This window comes from Carassius auratus, chromosome 17 (genome assembly GCF_003368295.1).
Source record: "Carassius auratus strain Wakin chromosome 17, ASM336829v1, whole genome shotgun sequence".
NCBI classification, from domain to species: domain Eukaryota; kingdom Metazoa; phylum Chordata; class Actinopteri; order Cypriniformes; family Cyprinidae; genus Carassius; species Carassius auratus.
Window position 1 is genome coordinate 18763856 of NC_039259.1, and position 16189 is coordinate 18780044.

The 16189-nt window shown below is 43.2% G+C and overlaps 1 protein-coding gene across 2 annotated transcripts in view; it reads left to right on the forward strand.

The window, feature by feature from the left end:
* Positions 1-9124: 9124 nt before the first annotated feature.
* The window catches only part of LOC113117509 (leucine zipper protein 1-like), a 55905-nt gene continuing 48840 nt past the window's right edge, over positions 9125-16189 (forward strand). For both annotated transcript variants that reach the window (XR_003294174.1, XM_026286228.1), the window contains exon 1: positions 9125-9436. The gene's annotated coding sequence lies outside the window, so the exon portion shown is untranslated. The remainder of the gene's footprint in view (positions 9437-16189) is intronic.

The following is a 16189-nucleotide window of genomic DNA, read 5'->3' on the forward strand; positions in this document are numbered from 1 at the left end:
AGTATCGGTATAAAAAAAAAAAAGCATGATTACATTTCACTCAATATAAATCTCTTCTTCTAACATCTGCAACCACGCATCTGAATGTGAGAAAGAGGGGAAAATATACCAGCACAAGAGAAAGAGATAAAGAGACAGAACAGAAAGAATACTCAAACCTTCTCTGTGGTGTTGTGACACACTGATACTGGGGCATGTCCCAGCATGCCTTGCTTTTTTCTTTTGCAAGGCTGAGGTTGTTCTTTTAAACCATTTTAACATCAGCACGATGAACAGATTTTTGGGGATACAACTAAATGCGATGAAGAAAATTTAATGAATAGATATTTTGTTTGTGATTTCCATGCATCTTTCATTTTCTTTATACAAAGCAATTCCACCTTGCAAGTCCCTTACGAAAGGAAAATATATTTACCAATATATTTCTTAAAATATATTGTCATATTGTCACATCCACACAAGGAGAGGAGAAGACGGGTAAGTACTTTCGTGAAGCTTTATTAACATAGGATTTCAACAGAGCTGGTAAGTGTGGTCACAGACGGTGAATCTTCAAGCACTGATCAATAGGTGAGTTCAAGTACAAAGCTAGGCCTGACAACAAAGAGTCACTTCCCTTAATCGCTGTATCTGAATCTCCACAGAGTCACAATACGGTCCACAAGAAGCAGGCAGAAGATCCACAAAGAGCGTCCATGTAATCTTGATTCCAGCCGGTGAGTGAATGAGTGAGGTGAGTATTTAAAGGTGTGGTGATTGCAGGTGCAGGTGCAGGTAATCAGTATTCAGGTGACGGTTCACGTGAGCGGTGCATGGGAGATTGAGTGGATGGTGACTGGCAATGGTGACTGGGGCTAAGGGAACGAGCTGAGGGTGTGACACTACCCCCCGCCCCACGGGTGACTCCAGGCATCCTAGAGCGGCGACGGGGACGACCACGACCTCTGGGAGCCGGGCGGTCCGGGTGTTGTCGGTGGAAATCTTCGAGGAGAGCCGGATCCAGGATGTCATTGCGTGGTATCCACGACCTCTCCTCGGGACCGAACCCCTCCCAATCTATGAGGTATTCCAGGTGGCCGTTCCGCCGCCGGGAGTCGAGGATCTCTTGGACCTGGTAGATGTTGTCTCCGAGGATTTCGGGTTGGTCTGGAGGGGGAGGCGGTTCTGGTTCTGTGGAGGAAGGAGAAACTGGATCAGTGTGACGTTTTAGCAGTGAGACGTGAAACGTGGGTGAGATCCGGTAGTGTGGTGGTAGGTCCAGGCGGTAGGTGACGGGATTTATCTGAGAATGGATGGTGAACGGCCCTATGTAGCGGGGACTCAGCTTTTTGCAGGGCAGTCGGAGGCGGATATCCCGAGTGGAGAGCCAAACCTTGTCTCCAGGTAGATAGACGGGATTAGGCGATCTGCGTCGGTTAGCGGTCTCTGTATGTCTCCGAACTGCCCGCTGGAGATGGACGTGAGCTGAGTCCCACACCCTCTCGCTCTCCTGGAACCAGTGATCTACCGCGGGCACTTCAGAGACTTCTCCTGACCAGGGAAACAGCGGTGGTTGATAGCCTAAAACACATTGAAAAGGGGTTAAGCCTGTAGTGGTTTGGCGAAGGGAGTTTTGGGCATACTCAGCCCACGGCAGATACTGGCTCCAGGTATCCTGGTGTTGGGAGCAGTAAGTACGGAGGTACCGTGAGATCTCTTGAATCTTCCGCTCGGTCTGGCCGTTGGTCTGAGGGTGATATCCAGAAGATAAACTGACGGATGTTCCGAAGAGTTGGAAGAACGCTCGCCAGACCCTGGAGACAAACTGAGGTCCTCTGTCCGAGACAATGTCCTCTGGAGTGCCATAATTCCGGAACACGTTGGTGAAGAGGGCTTCGGCGGTCTCGAACGCTGTGGGAAGACCCTTTAATGGGATTAGTTTGCAGAATTTAGAAAAACGATCAACAACAACTAGAATGGTAGTGTACCCCCCTGAGGGGGGAAGGTCAGTGGCGAAATCCACCCCTAGATGGGTCCAGGGTCGGCGAGGAATGGGTAGTGGTTGTAATTTACCCACGGGAAGTTGACGAGGTGTGGTGGTAACGGCGCAGACCGAGCATCCGAGGATGTACCGGGTAACGTCACGAACCATGTTAGGCCACCAGTACTTCTGCTGGATGAGCGAGAGGGTTCGCCTGCTGCCAGGGTGTCCTGAGCCAGGTGACGTGTGCGTACTTTCCAGTAGGGGGAGTCGCTGGTTGGTGGGCACGTACATTAGACCCGTGGGTACCTCCGGAGGTGCAGGCTCCTCGAGGGTGGCGGCTCGAATTTCCTCGTCGATCTGCCAGAGGATAGGCGCGAGGAAAACGGAGGGTGGTAGAATTGAATCAGGCTTGTTGGTGTCTGGATCTGGTGAGTACATACGGGACAGAGCATCTGCTTTAGTGTTCTTGTGACCGGGTTGATACGTGATCTGGAAATTAAAGCGAGCAAAGAAGAGTGACCACCGAGCCTGACGAGCATTGAGTCTTTTGGCATTCTGCAGATATTGGAGATTTTTGTGGTCGGTGACAACAGTGAATGGGAACTGAGCTCCCTCTAGCCAGTGCCGCCACTCCTCAAGGGCGAGTTTAATGGCCAACAACTCACGGTCTCCGATTCCATAATTGCATTCGGCAGGAGAGAGTTTCTTAGAGATGTACGCACACGGATGGAGTGAGCAAGGTTCACCAGACCTTTGAGACAACACGGCTCCAATGCCGTGATTGGCCGCATCAACCTCTACGACGAACGGCTTGGACGGGTCAGGATGTCGAAGAATGGGTGCCGGGGTGAAGAGGTGTTTAAGATGGCTGAAGGCCTCTCGAGCTTGGGGTGTCCAGCGCAGCCGGCGTTGACCTCCTTTTAGAAGGGATGTTAGAGGAGCCGAGTGCAGGCTGTAGTTCTTGATAAAGCGCCGATAGAAATTGGCAAAGCCAAGGAAACGTTGGAGTTCTTTCACCGTTGTGGGCTCCGCCCAGTTGGCCACAGCATCTACCTTGGCTGACTCCATCTGAACTCCCTCCGCAGAGATCACGTATCCGAGGAAGGAGACGGTAGTGCAGTGAAACTCACACTTCTCAGCTTTTAGGTAGAGGTGGTGGTCTCGGAGTCGTTGTAAGACGTGGCGGACATGGGTTTGGTGTTCTTCTATGTTCCGGGAGTAGATCAGGATATCGTCTATGTAGACAATGACGAATTGGTGGAGATAATCACGGAATATTTCGTTCATGAAACTCTGGAAGATGGATGGACTGTTAGCAAGCCCATAGGGCATAACCTGATATTCGTAGTGCCCGGCAGGGGTGATGAAGGCAGTCTTCCACTCGTCTCCCTCTCGGATACGGATCAGATTGTAGGCACTGCGGAGGTCGAGTTTGGTGAACACCTTGGCTTCCCGCAGTTCCTCCAGAGCCGCCGGAACGAGTGGTAACGGGTAGGCGAACTTGACGGTGGCGTCATTTAGCACTCGGTAGTCGATGCATGGTCGAAGTCCGCCATCCTTTTTGGGGACGAAGAAGAAACTGGATGCAGCTGGAGATGTGGACGGCCTGATGAACCCCTGATCGAGAGCCTCCTGGATGTATTCCTCCATTGCCACCTGCTCAGGACGGGAGAGTGGATATATTTTCCCATGTGGTAGCTTGGCACCTGGCAGCAGGTCGATACAACAGTCCCAGGGCCGGTGTGGTGGTAATCGGGTGGCTTGTTCCTTGCTGAACACATCGGAGTAGGAGGAGTAAAGGGCAGGTCTACCCATGGAGGTGGAGTGCAATTGAAGGTGCGGCGGCGCAGACTGTGAATTCTGGACTGGTGGATGGTGAATGTGACTCTGGCATCTCGGGTCCCATGCCTGGATCTCCCCTGTGCTCCAGTTGATTTGTGGGTTATGTTGGGCCAGCCACGGCCTACCCAGGACGACGTCAACAGTAGCGCGAGGAAGTACGAGGAGGGCCAGTTGTTCCCGATGTCCGTGGGGCAGAACGAGCTCCAGCTCGTGTGTCCTTTTAGTTATTTTGCCACCGCCCAATGGTGATCCTTGGATGGTAGTGATACGGTAAGTGGTCTCGTTCTGGACGATGGGTATACGGTGCTTGGTTACGAAGTGAGATGAGACGAAGTTGCTTGCGGCTCCGGAATCCACCAGGACATGGATGGAAAGATTGCGTGAGTTAATTGTGATCTGGGCTCTGATATGAGGTATGTGAGATACAGATGGGGTAATGGAAACTGTACTCACCATTGGGCGAGGCGGACGGACCGGGCAGGCGTGGATCAGGTGAGTGGCCTCGCCACAGTATAAACATAGCCGCTGCTGAATGCGGCGTCTCCGTTCAGAGGCATCTAGGCGGTAGGAGTCGGTGTTCATGGGTTCCTCCTGGTCTCGTTGGGGCGAGGGCGTTCTGGCTGATGGAGAGATGGTATATGAGGCCGGGGAGGCACAGGCCGAGAGGTGTTGAGCAACATTTATAGTTTTTCTGATGAACGTCTCGAGATTGACATTATCGTCGTAAATGACCATTTGCTTTCTGATCTGGGGCTTTAAACCTTTACGGTATGCAGCTAGCAGGGCAGTTTGGTTCCAACCACTGGTGGCGGCTAATGTCCGGAAACGGAGAGTGTAGTCATGTATTTCCGTGGCTCCCTGGCGGAGATTTAAGAGTTCATCATGGGTTGAAAGAGGAGTTAGAGCCACCCCGAACACTTCCTGGAGGTGGGTGACGAAGGCGTCGAATGAGGATAGAACCGGACTCTGGGAGTTCCAAAGGGCCTCTGCCCATTGTAGCGCTCGTCCGGTGAGGAGAGAGATCATAAAGGCGACTTTGGTGGCCTCATTGGGGAATTTACTGGTATTTGCGTTGATGAACAGTGAGCACTGCAGAATAAACCCACTGCAGCCACTCGGTTCACCCGCATAGCACGCGGGACGTGCAAGGGGCGTGCTGTTGGTGGTGGTAGCACTAGTTTCGGTGGGTGGTGAAACTGACTGTAATACTTGGCGGAGAGCAGTCACCATTTCGGTGAACGGGTCCGAAGCCGCTCCCTGAGCAGCAGCGTTAACATCCATGGGAGATATGAAGTTCTGTTTTCGGGGCTGGAATCCTGTCACATCCACACAAGGAGAGGAGAAGACGGGTAAGTACTTTCGTGAAGCTTTATTAACATAGGATTTCAACAGAGCTGGTAAGTGTGGTCACAGACGGTGAATCTTCAAGCACTGATCAATAGGTGAGTTCAAGTACAAAGCTAGGCCTGACAACAAAGAGTCACTTCCCTTAATCGCTGTATCTGAATCTCCACAGAGTCACAATACGGTCCACAAGAAGCAGGCAGAAGATCCACAAAGAGCGTCCATGTAATCTTGATTCCAGCCGGTGAGTGAATGAGTGAGGTGAGTATTTAAAGGTGTGGTGATTGCAGGTGCAGGTGCAGGTAATCAGTATTCAGGTGACGGTTCACGTGAGCGGTGCATGGGAGATTGAGTGGATGGTGACTGGCAATGGTGACTGGGGCTAAGGGAACGAGCTGAGGGTGTGACACATATATTGTAATATATTATTTTCCCTTTTTATTTTCTAATATTTTATATATTTGAATACATTTAATAATATATTCATGATACATATATTATATAATATATTGCAAAATATACAAATGATTGCAGCTTTCAATATATTGCAATATATTGGAAAAAAATAATATATATAAGAATATATGCCTAATATATTACATGATATTTTCCAATATACTGCAATATATTTTTGTTTCATAAGGGGTAACACATTAAACATATTAACAGTGTATATTCTTCTGTGTAAGGCAATAACCTAAATAGCTGGAGTGGTTATATGACAAACTGTCTAATATGTTATGCAAGAGCATATTTTTACAAAGTGTGAGCTTGTGATGTTCTCCCCACCTACAGCTTTTCTTGCTGTGACATGCAGTGGCCTTATACAAAAATAATTAAAGAGTGAAGGACTTTGTTTTGATTTAAATGATGACAGCTTGTGTAGGAGTGAGAGATCTGAAAGCCACTAGTGCTTTATCCCCTGACATTCAAATTCTTTACAGGTGTTCAGATGTGCAGATTAACAAAAGTAAAAAAATACTTTGTAATATTATCTTCATATATACATTTACATTTAATAATTTTGCAGACACTTTTATCCAAGTGACTTACAATTTTTTTTTATTTATTTTTTTTTATGAAGAAGTCAAGTAGCTTCAAAAGAGATGAGCTTTCAGCTTTTGCTTGAAAGTTGTCAGGGATTCCGCATTCCGGATTGGGGTGGGAATATCATTCCACCAGCCAGAAATGGTGCGAGAATGTTCTGGAAAGTGATTTTGATCCTCTCTGTGATAGTACCATGAGGCGTCGCTCATTAGCGGATCTCAGACTTCTAGAGGAGATGTAGATTTGTAATAGTGAGTGGAAGTAGGTGGGTCCAGAGGCTTTGGCTGTTCTTATATGCAGGCATCAATGTCTTGAACTTGATGCGAGCCGCAACTGGAACCCAGTACAAGGAGATGAAGAGAGGTGTAACATGGGCTCTTTTAGGCTCATGCCATTGCATTCTGAATCATTTGTAGAGGTTTGATAGTAGTTGATGGAAGTCCAGCCAGAGCATTATAGTAGTACAGCCTAGAAATGAAAAGGGCCTGGACAAGAAGTTGTGCAGCATGTTCCGTTAGAAAGGGCCTGATCTTTCTGATGTAGTGCAATGCAAACCTGCAAGATTCAGCGTCTTTGCAATGTAGTCTTTGAAGGTCAGCTGATCATCAAAGGTTACACCAAGATTTCTGACTGAAGTTGATGGGGTAATTGTAGAAGAACTGGATGTTGAAATCATGCTGTAGAGTTGGAGAGGCAGGGAAGACAAGAAGCTCAGTCTTTGCCAGGTTGAGCTGTAGGTGATATTCTTTCATTCATGCCAAGATGTCCGCCAGGCAAACTGAGATCCATGCAACTACTGTTGGATCATCTAGTTGAAATGAAAGACAGAGCTGTGTGTCATCAGCATAGCAATGGGAGAAGAAGGCATGTGCCTGTATGATGGGACCCAGTGATGTAGTGTATATGGAGAAGACGAGGGGTCCAAGAACTGATCCCTGAGGAACCCCAGTGACCAGTTGATGTGCTTTGGATACCTCCCCTCCCCAGGCCACCTTGAAAGACCTCCCAGTGAAATAGGATTCAAACCACAAGTGGAATCCCCGTGTTGTGCCCAGTGATGAGAGGGCAGACAGGAGGATCTGATGATTGACAGTGTCAAAAGCAGAAGATAGATTCAGCAGAAAGAGAACTGATTATTTGAATCAGCTTTTGCAATCTGCAGGGCTTCCGTGACTGAAAGTGGTGCAGAATTGACTACTGATTGTTCTGGTTTTGACTTTAAAGAGTGATTTTTCTAGTAATATATTTCAAACTTTGTCCAAAGATTTCTCTAGTAGTCATCACTGAGTATTGTTGTATCTTATATGGCATCCCTGCTAACATATAATATTTGATACATGCAACATGAATATAGATAAATAAATGTTGTTATATGGCAATTACAGAGACAAATAAAATACAGCATAATTCTCCTAAAACAGGCAAATCAAAGTCATATGGTGAAGATTATCCTTGACTACGGCAGGTGTAGCTATTGGTTGGTTACACTTCAACCACTCTGAGGCCACTAGGCTGTTTTTAGAATTTTATTTCTGCCATGTGCTTATTCAGGATCACTGCCACTGGAGAAAGAGTGGTTTTAACTGCCATGAACAGAGTGTATATGAAGCTTGGACTGTGATGAAGTGAGCCTGGTTCATTGATGTCTACTAACTTGATACATAAACATTTGACATGATTGGAGTCACTCCACTCTTATATCAATAGGTTAAACGAAACAAAACATTTTTATTATATAGTTATCAGTCCATATACAGTACATGGACTTGCAAACCCCATCTTAGAGTCTAGGTCAAGCTGTGGATTACAATCTAGGGGTGTTTGCGTTACCATGGTGGGCAGCGTTTACTTTTTATACACTTTTCATTTTGCTATAATACTAAATGAATGCCTGGTTCATTGAGTTTACTGAGTGCTTAAATAGTAAATTGCAGAACTAGGATGAAACTTGGCCACCACACTAACATAATGTTGCTCTCAGAATTAAATGTTTTCCATTCTTTTTGGACCAAAAGCAGGACTGTGTGCATTTGGAAGTGGATATACATTTTGGCACTGAATTCACCATAGAAAATAACACTGTCACACGTTCTTTCATCTCAACATCAAACAAAAATAGTGGAACGAGAGAGTTGTTTTTCTAATGAGAAACCGCAGTGCATTGCTTTGAAATTACTCTAATGAAGAGTAAAAAGAATGCAACCTAAAACAGTGTGGGTCCTAAAAATATAAGGGTGTTTGTGATTTTGGTGGTAGCTTGTGGGCTGAGGCTGTAAACCAGCAATCAGATGCTGGTTCATATCCTGCTTTGGAAACCCAAGGAAGTCAACTTTCTATTGGACTGCTGCCTTTTCAGCAGTGCTTGAATTATTTCTGACCACGATTTTTTATAAAAGTTCTTAAGTGAAACACCTAATATCATGTCATTCTATATATGTTGATGGAAATATGTTTAATTTAACCCTCGACTGCATTGGTAAGTTTGGGTAACTTTTTTTTTTTTTTTTTTTGCAAGCTCAATAAACATACAACATGATTTTTAATCATTTAATTATACTAATATAATTATAATTTTATTACATATAATTCCATTTTACTAGTGAGAAATAATCTAATATCAACTATTTGTATGCTACAAGAAATTGCTTAAATGTTTTTACTGCCTGACACTGGAATTTGCTCACCTTGTGCAGTGACGTCACACATTTATTCAGTATCCTACAGAAAATCTTGCCGTTGTCATGTTGTTTTCCATTTTCATTTTTGTGTTTAATTTTTACATTTAGTTGTGTGCTTATTTACATTTTAAAAAAATAACACCCTTATAAATTGGAGTGCTAAAAAAGTCCAGCTCTACTTGAGAACTGTTTCCGTTATTCCCCAAGCTAAGTTTCCTCTAAGTCTAGAGCTCAGCGCTGGTCTGATCCGCAGCTCTTTCCCTCTCATCGGCGAAGGCGGGACTGTATTAGCCGGACAGGGCGTTCTTTCTGCGGTCACAGGCGGCGTAGTCGTTCTAGGGGTGGGTCTTTCTTGGCAAAGGAAAACCCACCTTTTTCATTGTTTGGATCTCGAAGGAATGTGATGGTTTGATCTTGCGGCGCAAGGGAGGGGGTGAGAGAAGGAACTAGCGAGGACCCTGCTGAGAGCTGCTCTAGTCATCCTCAAAAAGTCAAACGCGACTGAGTTCTTTGCCCTTCCAGAAAGCTACCTCCGATTGGTCACCGTTCTTCTGTTCACAAGGTAAGAGAAAATCGAAGCGGGGCTATTAAGCTACTTTGGTGGAAGGGGAGCTGAATGGTGGAATCTTGCCCCCTAGACACAACTCCAAACTGCGGCAACTTTGTCACCCTCCTCCCCCTACTGTTCTCTGCAGCGGAGGAGCTCGATAAGCCGGACTGCGGCGATTTTACTCGAGCTATTTTGTGACTGATGTCGAAATGATAGCGTCGTAGAGATGCGAGAGTAAACTTATCCGGGCCTTTCCAAACGGCGGATGTTTAGTAGCCGAGCGGTAACTAAACATCATCGAGTATGTTCTGATTTTTGGGGGGCTTTACCAGAGATTCCCTCTGTATTCTAATTGAGGCGTTCTACGTCAGCAGCATTGCACTATGTAGCGAAATAAAGTTTACGTTTAAGTTAGAGCATTTAAGCTTGATTTGCACTTTATATGTTGCGCGTGAGCAATGAAATGTCAAACCGAATTAAATTCCTCGCCACGTACACCAGACGTTCCCAAGAAGATTCTGAGTTTCAAACAGGAAAAGTCGCTTTCTCTGAGAACAATACCGCTGACTTTGTGGGAATTTGGGTCGGTTACAAGACAGCGTCTAAATAGAGTAATTCTTACAGAAAGTTTTGCAGTTTTCTATGTGCTTAACATTGAAAGCGTTTTTTTCCTCTCTCTCAAGTTTCTGCCGAATAAGCAAGCAAGACTCATTCCGGTGTGGGACTATGTTAAGGGCTTTGGTTGAAACTCAATGAAGCTCATGTTCGCCTGTCAGATATCCCTTGTTAAATTTGGATTTCTGGATCTTAACCTCTAGCTTTTTGACATGAGTCCCGACCTGCACTAAAGTTACTGTCGGACGCGGACGCGAATAGAACATGTATTTCAAGCCGTGGCAATTAATGTTGACAGCCGCTATTAATAAGAGATGTGAGGTGCGTTCACACACAGTGACAGGCACAATTAAACACGTTTGTATTTAAACATACGCCCAACGTTACATGGCTCATATTTAGGCTAAATTTAGAAATGAAAAGTCCAGTTTTTGCTTTGGCCTTAAAATCAGGTGTTTATTTTTGACTTGCGTGCTTTAAGGACAGTGGGATGTCGAGTAGAGGTCAGGAAGACTGATGCTTTCCTCGTGTTTTGGCAGTCTGTGCATTTAAGTGTATGTTCATGTCCATGCCTTCACACGCAAATTTGTTTGATCTCACTGACTACGTTTACATGGACATCAGTAATCTAATTATTTACCTTATTCCGAATAAGACAATATTACGATTAAGGTGTTCACATGAGTTGCTTTTAGAATATTACGTTCATGTTCCGGTGTTAGTATATGGCTCGAATAATTTGCATACGTCAATACGTCACCAAGCGATGCAATTCAATTACTTTTTTTTTTACAATTCAATTTTATTTGTATAGCGCTTTTCAAGATACAAATCGTTGCAAAGCAACTTTACAGAAAATTAATGTTTCTATAATATTTAGTAGTAGCTTATCAGTGGCGACAGCTTATGTACATATGCCAGAAATGTACGGGAAAATCAATTAAATATGTAATCAAACAGACGACGAACAATATTAACAGCAATTATTATGATACAGTCAAACTTATAGCAAAGTCTGGTAGTTATGTATGTTGTTTCAGGGTTGGCATTATCTAAGGTCCTCTGAGGGGTTGGTATCATCTCTTCTCAGGTGTTCTGGATCCAGACTGAACTATTATTACTAAACTATTATTGGCCTTATAGGTAACTAATAATATTTTGTAACTGATACAGAACTTAACAGGAAGCCAGTGCAGAGACTGTAGAATTGGGGTAACATGATCATATTTTCTTGACCTGGTAAGGAACATCCGACATTCCCTCCAGAATTTCACATATAAAAATATATGATATATACATATAAACATATATATATATATATGTGTGTGTGGTAGTTTTTTTGTTCAGGAATTTGAACAAGACATAATATTTACGTTTATGTGTTTAAATTGTAATATTTATGCACTATTCAGTACCATTTTGTTGTATAAATAGTGCAGGTAGCGTGTACTCACTTAAAATTCCAACAAGAAAAAGTGCACTTGTGTCAACAATGCACTTGTTTAATCAAAAATACAAATTTGGAATGTTGATCACTTCACACACTTAACTAGAAAGTATACATGTATGTAATTTGGTGCACAACTAATGACTCCAGCAAAGGGGGTGTGTTCATTTGATCGATCCAACCAATGGTGTTGCTTCTTTACAGCCCATTCTCCGATGCTATTGGATTGCACTATAGTTATATAGTGCTATCCAATAGGCAGGAAAGCAGTTTTATGACACAAAAAAGGCAGATTTCAGTGAATGTAAAAAATAATAATAATAAAATGTAACTGGATGTTAAATAGAGCAGAAATTATTTGTTTGATTAAAATATTAATTCATGAAAAATCTTTAAAATATACAACAAATAATAAACACATGAGTATTCATTTGTAAGGTAAGCAGCAGTGGTGATGGTTGGGGGGTTGGGGAGCTAACAGAAAAATGAAAGACTAAGCACAGAGAGACAGCAACCCCCATACAATCTCCATTACATTAGGCAGGTGGGGCCCATAAAGCAAGAGAGAGGGAAGACGAGTACAGAGAGGACCTGCCATGACCTGTTCCAGACTCAAGAGCATTGACTGATTTCCAGTAAGGCTCTAGAACACTTGTCTGTGTGTGTTTTAGTATGAAGTGTGAACTAGCTCACTCACCTAAAAACCATTACAGTTTACTGGCACTTGTATCAAAGCAAATTAATCAGATATCAACATCTAAAGGAGGTTTGAGATGTCCTCATCCTCAAAAACCATCACCAAGGAAAATACAACCCTGTCCCTGACTACATTAAGCATTAACTATAGGTGCTGTTTGGTTGTCACTTGCAAATCTGGGTCCTGAAGCAAAACCAGCTGACAGCCACTGTGCTAGAGTATGTTCAGCTGCAGATCTGAACCACATTCTAGAGCCGGATGTATTTGCTTTCTGCAAGAAGCCAGCAGACACTCTTGCATTGTTCTTTGTCCATTTTTATTGTCGCTTATCTCTCTCTGTCTCTCATGTGTTTTGTGACCTGCTATGCCTTTTCACATGTCTCTCACCTTAGAAGGGCAAAGGTTGATTTCTGATGAGCTGTTATTGTTTGTTATACAAGAGTACATGTGAACTTTGTCAGCTGAAACAGGATGGGTGGGTGTTTATGAGAGTGTGAAGGCAGGGGCAGTTCTCGCTCAAGAGAAAGTATGGAGACCGTTTGCACAACGTTCAACGATGAATGCCGGTGTGCTGTAATTCCTGCCCTCCCTCTCCACTTTTCTTTATGACCAGGCCCTGCTTCTGGTTTTGCCAGTTTACTAATTGCTTTTCCACTTGGAGGAAGCATGCAGCAAAATGAATGTTATGGTTATCTGTGTCCAATAAGAGTAATTACCAGACTTAGCACCAGACCCAAGGATTATGGAGAGCTTAAATGACTAGTTTGAGGTTTAAATTGTATATTTCGGTTCAGTCCTGATGTTCCCTCTCTTAATCTTCTCTTTCTTTCTCACTCAAATGAACCGACAGCCTCTGACACTGCATTGTCAGTAGGTCTTCATTCTGTTACGTTATGGGATAGTTTGGAACTTTACATGACATCATTGTTCTCCTTTCTCTTCGTGAATAAGGCTGTGATTTGTCATTTCTGCTTAAATGCAAAAGGAAGTAAAATTTGTTGCGTATTTTACCACATAGATGTACTCTTTACATGTAAAACGGTAAGGTCACTGGAGAATTAGCTTTGACATCCAGCAAATGTATTCACAGCACTGCCCTTGACATTGAATTATCTTGAAAATGGCAATGGATATAGTATATGCATAATCTTGAAAGAAATGACAAAACTTTTTAAGCAATACTTGATGTCCCTGTGAACTCTGACATATAATGAGGTGTTCATGGGGAAGGGTGACTAGATCTGGTGCACTTCTGAGTCACTCTTCAGTTTGGTGATGTTAGGGAGTGGGAGAGCTTGCTGACAGACATCTAGCTTGAGGAAGAGGTGTTAAAGTGTGAACACACAAGGATTACAGCAGCTCCTCCCACTAACAAACATACACTAAACCAGTCCAGCTGTCCCAGTCTGCCCTGAGGACTGATCTTCACACAGTACCACAGGACTCAAAGCAAGGGTGTTTCTTTTGACTATGTATTTTTAAACCTGGTTTTAAAGGGATTATGAAAATTGTTATCAGTCATGCTTTCAGACCTGTAAAATGCAAAGAAAGGTATTTTGATAAACTTTTTTCATCCATGCAAATCAAAACTAGACTCCATTGACTTTGTGTATAAACATTTTAATTAATATGTTCTTATAGTGATACAGCGTATGCTCTTCTGTGTCAGCTGCGCAACATGGATATGTTTTTTAAATGTATTTATGCTTTGATTTGAACGTAAACTGCCTGCGTTCAGCTCATATTCTCCAAAATGGCGCTACGATGATGTGGAGGAGGCAAATTGTTGAATAAAGTAGTTATTTTTATTTTCTTGGTGTACAAAAAGTACTCTCTAGGGATTCACAATAAATATTGGGTGATATTTTATGGCCTTCTGAAAGTAGATGCATTTAGGAATTTAAATGATTGAATTGATGGTAAAACTAAGGACACTATTAACTGTCTTTACATTTATTTTGAAAGATGAAGCTCGCGATTATGTAAAAGGTCATTACATTTCCGACGAGTGCTTGCGGTGTTCGGCCAATCACAGTGCACTGGGTCAGTTGGCCAATCAGAGCAGACTACGCCTGTCGGAATTAGGGACTTTGTAGAAAACAACTCATTTGAGAGAGGCGGGGCATAGATAACCTACAATAATTTACAATATTTGAAAAATAATGTGCTTTTAGAAATGTCAGCATATTCTGTTACACCAAATTCACAAATTAATGATCTTCAAAAAAGCATCACAGGACCCCTTTAGTACATCTTAATGTAAGCAGGGCCTGCAGAATTAGTTTTATACATTTAACCAAGACATTTATTTAATTTGTTGATGACATTTGGGTTGTGTTTTTTTACATGAACAAATCTGCAAGTAGTCTGACTCTGAACTGTTCCTTGAAATCTTGCACACATGCGCATTGAATTTGTTTAGCACTAATTGGTTGTTCCACAAGGTGGCAACACTGGCCCAGGCTGATGTTTCACAGTAGAAAATTGCATTGACAAGTTCTTGTGTGAGTGGGTTGAGTACAATGACATTTTGAAGAAAAATGGCGCATACACTGGACTAATTCTAAGAGTGTGTGTGTCTACTGCTTGCACGTATACAAAAAATTAATCTTAAGGCTTAAGGGAGAAAGAGTTAATTTTTTGGAAATGGAAAGAGAAAAAGTGTGTCTGATGGTCTGCAATACAGGTTCCTACAGGTCTAGTTGATGTCTTGTTGGATTTTTTTGGCATATTGTCCCCCAGACAAACATTCGCTATCATTCTGTCAACAGTCTTTGAATGTATAGATTTAATGAATAGATTTCAGTTCAGTTTTAAATAGGTGTGCATTGACATGCTACAATTTTTAGAATATTCTGTTTGGTGTGTGTATTGGCCAATGGTGACCCTTGTTGTAGGCATTGGCTATTAAAAAACCCACGCCACTTTTAGAACTCACAGCCGTTAAGTAATAAAGAGGCACACAGCCAGAACTGATATGCCAAGTACTGCACTGCGTCTGGGATATGCTGATCTGCTCAGACCTGCTCCTTCTGTGATGTTTTGCATCATAGAAAATACTTGTGAGAAGAACTCATCAGATTCTCCATTTCTAAGCACTCCAAGTCATCTGTAAAGGATGCCAAATGTCTATTCTGCTAAAGCACCCCACCCTTTCGATTTCTCACCTGTGCACAAACATGCCCGTGTTTACATTTTGAGCATGTGCACAGAATACAGAAGATTTAGTGTGCGTTAAAGAGAAGGTGTGTATTTATGTCATTTTTACACCTTAATCCGTGTCGGTGATCAGATTGCTAGTGGTCAGCCGAGCCGGATCAATGTTCACACGTGTATATTGGTTTGCATCTCAAATGCTTGTCAGTCAGCAAATGAATCCTCATTGATTTTTGACCCTGTTTTTTCCTCCCCCATCATGTGTGACAGTATCCAGGCTGCTGTTGAGGAGTGTGAGTGCGAGAGTGGGAGTGTGTTTGAAGTATCTCTAAGGTCTCCTGAAATAGCTCAGCGGAACCGGAGGGATGCACTCATATAGCAGCCCGTGCACATGCTCTGTGATGGTGTAATGTTCTCTCAGTATCCGAGACGGCACACCGGACACAGCTGCAGCGCTCTGCCCCTGCAGAACCAAATGGTTCTATTTAAGTTCATTAGCTTCTGTGCGTGTTTGTATTGGGTGGAGATGGGGAATTCCATCAGGGATCTGGCTGATGGCTCTCAAGCATTCACTGTCCTGATTTCCTTCTACTGTGTTGTGAAGTCTAGTGTGCTACTGAGGGCTAATAAGCCTCTTACAGAATTTTTCCACCTTTTAGTCTATGAATCACTAGGACTGGAGGAGGGGCTGGGTATTCCCAATATAAATGCCTTGATTTGTGTTGGCTATTTACAGTTAATTAGTAATTAGAATGCATTTTTTATGGACATTAAGAAAGAAACCTAATGGATGTTAATTAGGAAATGTAATATCCAGGGTTGTGCTTCCCAAAAGCAGTTAGCTAACAAT